A 6000-nucleotide genomic window follows, 5' to 3' on the forward strand; every position below is an offset into this window, starting at 1 on the left:
TGCCCGATTGGAGGTGGATGCTTCATTACCGCGGAAGATACCGAGGAGTGATGAGGCACATTTTTATCTAAGCGATAGTGTTATGTCACACAGTTGTCGCATTTAGGCGCATGTTCTATCAGACCCTTTTACACTCACCGAAAATCATAGCATGGTGTGGTTTCTATGCAGCGTTTATTGTTAGTCCGTACTTTTTCGAAGAAGTTCTCCCGACAGGACCAGTGACTTGTACCGTCTCTGCTGTTAGGTATCGAGAGATGCTGCGCGAATCTGTTGTTCCGCAACTGCAGAAGCAAAATTACCTTGACTCTACCATATTTATATATGATGGAGCGCAACCTCACAGTGGATTGCCGGTACAGCGAATGTTACGAAAATTTCTCAGACAAATAAATAGTCGTGAATTTCCTAAAGCATGGCCACTAGTTTACCTAATCTCAACTCCGTGCCTTTTGGTTGTGTGGGCAATCTGAAAAGCGTGGTGTATGAAGGAAATGTTCCTAATTTAGCAACCTTGAAAGACAGAATAACGCAGCATTGGTGACAAATCAATGCAGTTGAAAGGAGGACATATTGAACCACATCTATAAGTTATACGAATAAAAACTGATTTGTTGTGTCTCTTTCAGCCATAGCTCAAAATGTCCCCTGGCGGTAGAAGTTTGTATGAAATTCTTACAAAATTTTGGACGAAATTCAAATAAACTTTACACTAAGTTTGGTTGAATTTCGTCCAATACATTTTTTTTCGCTTCAGGGCAATGAACACTTCCTCTTTAATTATGGCCACCCTGTTCTTCCAAAATTAACTTGAAGGTTCACCAGTATCATCAGCTTATGTTTAATCGTTGAGTGTATGAAAACGGATGTTATATGAGTATATTAATAACAATAATATATTATTACTTTGATCCATTGATACTTTTGTTTGGAGAGCCTTCCTCTTGTTCCACGTGAATAAATTTTAAAGAACAAAAAAGTTCATTTTGTATCTATCATAAATGACTGTATTTCTCTTCCCGTATGGCCATGTAGCTATGAATGGATACCTTCAGAAGGAGGTTGGGGTTTTTCACTTAAAAATGGAACTCACACTGGACTTTTTGGAATGCTGCATAGAAAGGTAAGTTTAAATATTTAGTCCGTATTAATAGATTATTAATACTTTTAATACACTAATATACTTCATTATTTTGTAGAAAAGTAGGCAAATAATGTTGACGACTTTTGAAACTAAAAGTTTAGAATGTCATCAAACCCTTCCTCAGATTTCTGCCCTGAAGCCCACATATTCTTATTTAATTAAGTGTAAAACCACAGGGTCATTATAAATATAGTTCACATTTCGAAAGGCTCTAACTGGGTAACTGCTCAGCGTAGCGATTTAATATTAAACATGATGATGTGTGCGGCATTGGAATTTTATTCTGCTCAAAAACTATCATTAATTCTAAAAGCTGCCACTAGGGCGATACATGTATTACCCACTATGGTATTGCGCTGCAATACCATAGTGGGTAATTCAAACCGTCACAAAACGTGGGGTACGCACGACGTGTTGTGTGGTTACACAGCAACATGTTCGATATGCTGTCTTCCATTGTTGGCAACGTGTTGAAGTCGCAAAATCGCATGCTCAACCACAGAACTTAGAGTTTCACAAATGCTGTGGATATGGCATGTAACGCTGGTTTCGAGGTCCACCATGTTGACTATGTATCCACGACAAACAAGGTCATTGAGAAGTCCCCACAGTCAAAAGTCTCAGAGGTTCAGATCCTGCGACAGAACTGGCGACGTTGTACGAAAATGGCGGTTGATTCCGTCCTCGATAAAATGTGTAAAATCCAGGCACTGACGCTGTTGAAGTGTTGGAATAAAGATATGCATCTCTAACATCAGATAACGAGACCAGCAGGACCGAGCTCCTCGAAAAAGAAAGATCCGATAATGAATTGTGCTGTGCTGAAAGACCACACCAAACGGTGACCTTGGGAATGAAGCCGAATCTTTCTCACGACGTGTGGGTTTGCGGTTACCCCAATTCTGCAGTTGTGTGTATTCACAGCACCGTCCAGATGGAAGTGAGTTTCGTCAGTCCAGAAGATGTTCAACGGCCAGTCGTTGTCCACTTCAGTCCGAGCAACAAACTGTAGGGCAAATGCTTCTCATGCACCCTGGTCAGGATTAAGTAATTACTGAACCTGAGAAATCTTGTAAGGATAACGGCAGAATTTGCCTTGCGATTTTAACCGTCATTAAGGGTTCATCTAAAGACCATGCAGTTCTCCGTGCGCTGCTGCTTCCTACGACGTTTGTCATCCTTTCTTCCTTTAATGCTGTGGTTACTTTCTCCACTGTCTGCCACTCAATGGGCTTTCGTCCTCTGCCAGGTTAAACATCTAAGGAACCCTCAAATTTCCGGATCATTTCGCATAAACCATTTGCATTCATAGGACACAGTTTTAATCCCTTTAATGTTCTGAACTGTCGCAATGCTGTCAAGGCACAGTCGTTATTTTGGTTAAACAACTTCACGAGAAGTGCTCGATCCTTCAGTAATGCTGACTTTGTGCTTTAACACGTGGTCTTCTCTCAGGCAATGAACTGAAACATTCCCCAACTACGTGCTTTTACAGAAGCTACTTTCGAAGAATACGTCATTGAGGACATTTGTAATCTGCATTAATGGTACGGTCGCAGCGTTTCGCTACATACCAGGAGTATCATAAGTAATTTAAATGTATTGCAGCGCCACGTTTTGCTGTAGTGGCACCTTTTAGAACTAAAGTTGGTTTTTGCGCAAAATAAAATTACATTGTCGCAAACATCATTTAATTAAAAAGCTAATCGATATGAGACATTAGCTTGAGACACCTAAGTAGCTAATGTAAGGTAACTAAAAAGCGTTTGTTTTCAGATCGAAGGAACACAAATGGACAATCCTATTTCTTCTGCTATCGTAAACTTCTTTATGGACTTGGAACCAGTATTTTCGACAACGTTTCTCCTAGATGTATTCACTAGTACAGATATGTGGATGATATTTTTGCTATCTGGAATGGCCCTTACATTCAGTTTATTATTATTTTTTAAAAATTTTTTTAATGTTGGGCTCATATACGAGAGGTTGACAGGTCAATCTATAGTACGTTAGTACCGTATATGGGCATGGGATGAAAAAGGAGAAACTTGTTGACATTCGATTTCAAAGCCTGTATGTTGTATTTCTTGGAAAATACTTCAGGTGAAGGCTGTTACACAGAACAGCAGTAGCAGGGATGAAGGAGGAGGAAAAGAAACTTGTTCTGTGGGTTTCAAGATATACTATGAAAGGATGTTGGTCGAAAGATTTACGTGTTCCAAAGGGCTTAGTACAGAGTGGGGGAATTATTGGGGAGTTACAACAGTTTGTTTCTAAATTAAATGTACTCCATCCAAGGATCCAATTCATCCTAGAAGTAAGAAGAAGACTCATATAGACCATTATATCCATATAAAACTTTCCACTAAATATCAAAGGCATCTTCAGTGCATTAGCTTTCTACATGTACTGAAGATGCCTTTGATACTTCGCCAAAACGTATACTAATAAAATAATATTTTACGTGAGTGTATGCCGGTATTATAATTTATTTAAATATGTCTACTGACGGTATTTCTTTATTGAAACAATTAAAAGCTGATTAGGTATTGCAGCCAAGAATGAATTCAATCTATCGGAGAACGTTATTGGTTTGATGGGTGAAGCATATATGCTTTTCCTAATTCCTCTTTGTCTGAGAGGGAAGTTCTTTAAGTGAAGAATTATTGAGCTTTAAGCTCGCCCTGGAAGGGCAGTGAGATTAGCTGTGTTCAGCTGAGCATAGAATTGAGTTGGGTCTTTTGTATTAGTAAAATGCTACTTCATTGTAGTCTGAAGCTTGCTTGATCAGCAGGTTTGGATGATTGCTTTGTCTTGGTGAAGAACGTTTCTGGTAGGTCATGAAGGAGGGATGTGATATAAGGAATGGTGACTTCTCTGTGAATCTGGGAGCTTTTATTGAACCATCGGGGCGTCCAGAATCATTATTCATGCATTTATTCTGTATTATGTATAGATTTTGAATGTTTGTATCGAGGTATGACTCCATGCAGGAGATGAGTAAGTGATGATTGGACCTATTACCATCATGTATGAGTAGCTTGTTCCGAGTATCCAGTTTGCTTCTGTTGATCATGGGGTAGAGTTGCGCGATTACTTTGGATATCTTCGAGCTTATGTGTTTTATATGACTGGTGAATTGGAGCTTTTTGTGAAGCATCACGCCAAGATATTTGACTTCAGTCTGCCATGTAATCTTGACTCCTTGCAGGTGTGTTCTCCTTGCTTTGAAATTTCGTTTTGGAGAACAGTTTGGCTGAACTCTTCTTGGGGTTTGCTTGGATCCTCCAGTCCATCAGCCACTTTTCCAGTGTATGAATGATGCTTTGGAGTCTTCTGATAGCCCTTGTGGGGCTGAAAGATCTTGATAATAAAGCAGTATCATCTGCATATAGTGCAGTGATTGTTGATCTTGGGTCATATTGAGGGATATCAGCTATTTAGGTAGAAAATAGTATGGGGGTAGACGGTGAGCCCTACAGCACACCTGCTAGGATCTTGCGTCTGGTTGATACAGTTTCATTTATTTTGACCTGCATGTATCTGTCTTTGAGGGTATGTGCCAATTATTTTTATTAAATTAATTGGTATATTGAATTTGATGCGTTTGTAGAGAAGACCCCAATGCCACACCTTGTCAAAAGCCTTCTGAGCATCTATAAAGACTACAGCTGTGTAGATATTCCACGATGAAACCTTTTGTGATATATTCTATATTCTACCAGTTGGTGTATATAACTACCACAGCTGTGTGGAGGTTACAGTTGAAACCTTTTGTGATATATATATTTGTGATATATTTGTTGTACAGTGCTATGGTGTTTTCTGAATCCGAACTGCTCGTTTGGATTAACATCTAATTTTATCCGTTGCTGATTGAGGCCTTGTAAGGAAAACTTTTTTCGCAACCTTTGCAAGACTGGATAGAAGACTGATAGATCTGTAGCTTTCTGGAAATTGAGAGTTCTCATCAATTGATAATTGACATTTATGTCTTTGAGGGTGAAGCAAAATGCTTTTCATATTCCCCGCTATCTGTTGTGGTTACAGCGAGTGTAAATTTTACGAGCAGTTTGCTCGCCCTGAATGGGCATGGAGATTATGCATCGTTATAGGAGGCTAATATAGCATTTGGTCTTCTATATTTGAATATGTCCGTTGGCTCGTATGTTGAAGCTTGTTGAACCAAATCGTTGGGATGTGTGGACGTCTTTAGGAAAAACTTGGATGCTAAGGATTAAAGAAAAGAGAGAATATAGGGAATATTTGTGTCTCTGTGGAGTTGATTGTTTCTACCATACCATGAGGCATTCAGAATCATCCTCAAGCACTTGTTCTGTACTCGTTGTATTTTGATAATGTTAGTATTAGAGGTGTGGGTCCAGGCCGGAGAGGCATAGGTGATTATAGGACGAATCATCATCTGGTATAATTGCAATTTGATTCTATTGCTGAGCTTGCTATTTTTATTTATTAGCGGATAGATCTGAGCTATGGCTTTAGATGCTTTTGCGCACGCAGACTTGATGTATTGGTTAAAAGATAGCTTTTTTTTGTCGAGAATCACACCCAGGTAATTTGTTTCTGTCTGCCAGTGAATTTTAGTATTGAATAGTAACACATCTCTTGCAGGAGACATTGGTCTTTTTGAGAACAGAACGGCTGAGCTTTTCAGGGGGGTTGACTTCCAATCTCCACTTGGAGAACCAACCCTCCAGCTTTAGAAGGTTTTCTTGAAGCTTTGTGGTAATGAAGCGGGGTCTGAGAGATCTGGTTAATATTGCCGTATCATCCGCATACAGGGCCAAAATGGAAGTCATCGGATTGTGTGGCGTGTCTGACATGTATACAGAAAA

The sequence above is a fragment of the Typopeltis vanoorti genome, chromosome 13, assembly GCF_054136105.1.
Source record: "Typopeltis vanoorti isolate ZY-2024b chromosome 13, IOZ_Tvanoo_1.0, whole genome shotgun sequence".
Taxonomy (NCBI): Eukaryota; Metazoa; Arthropoda; class Arachnida; order Uropygi; family Thelyphonidae; genus Typopeltis; species Typopeltis vanoorti.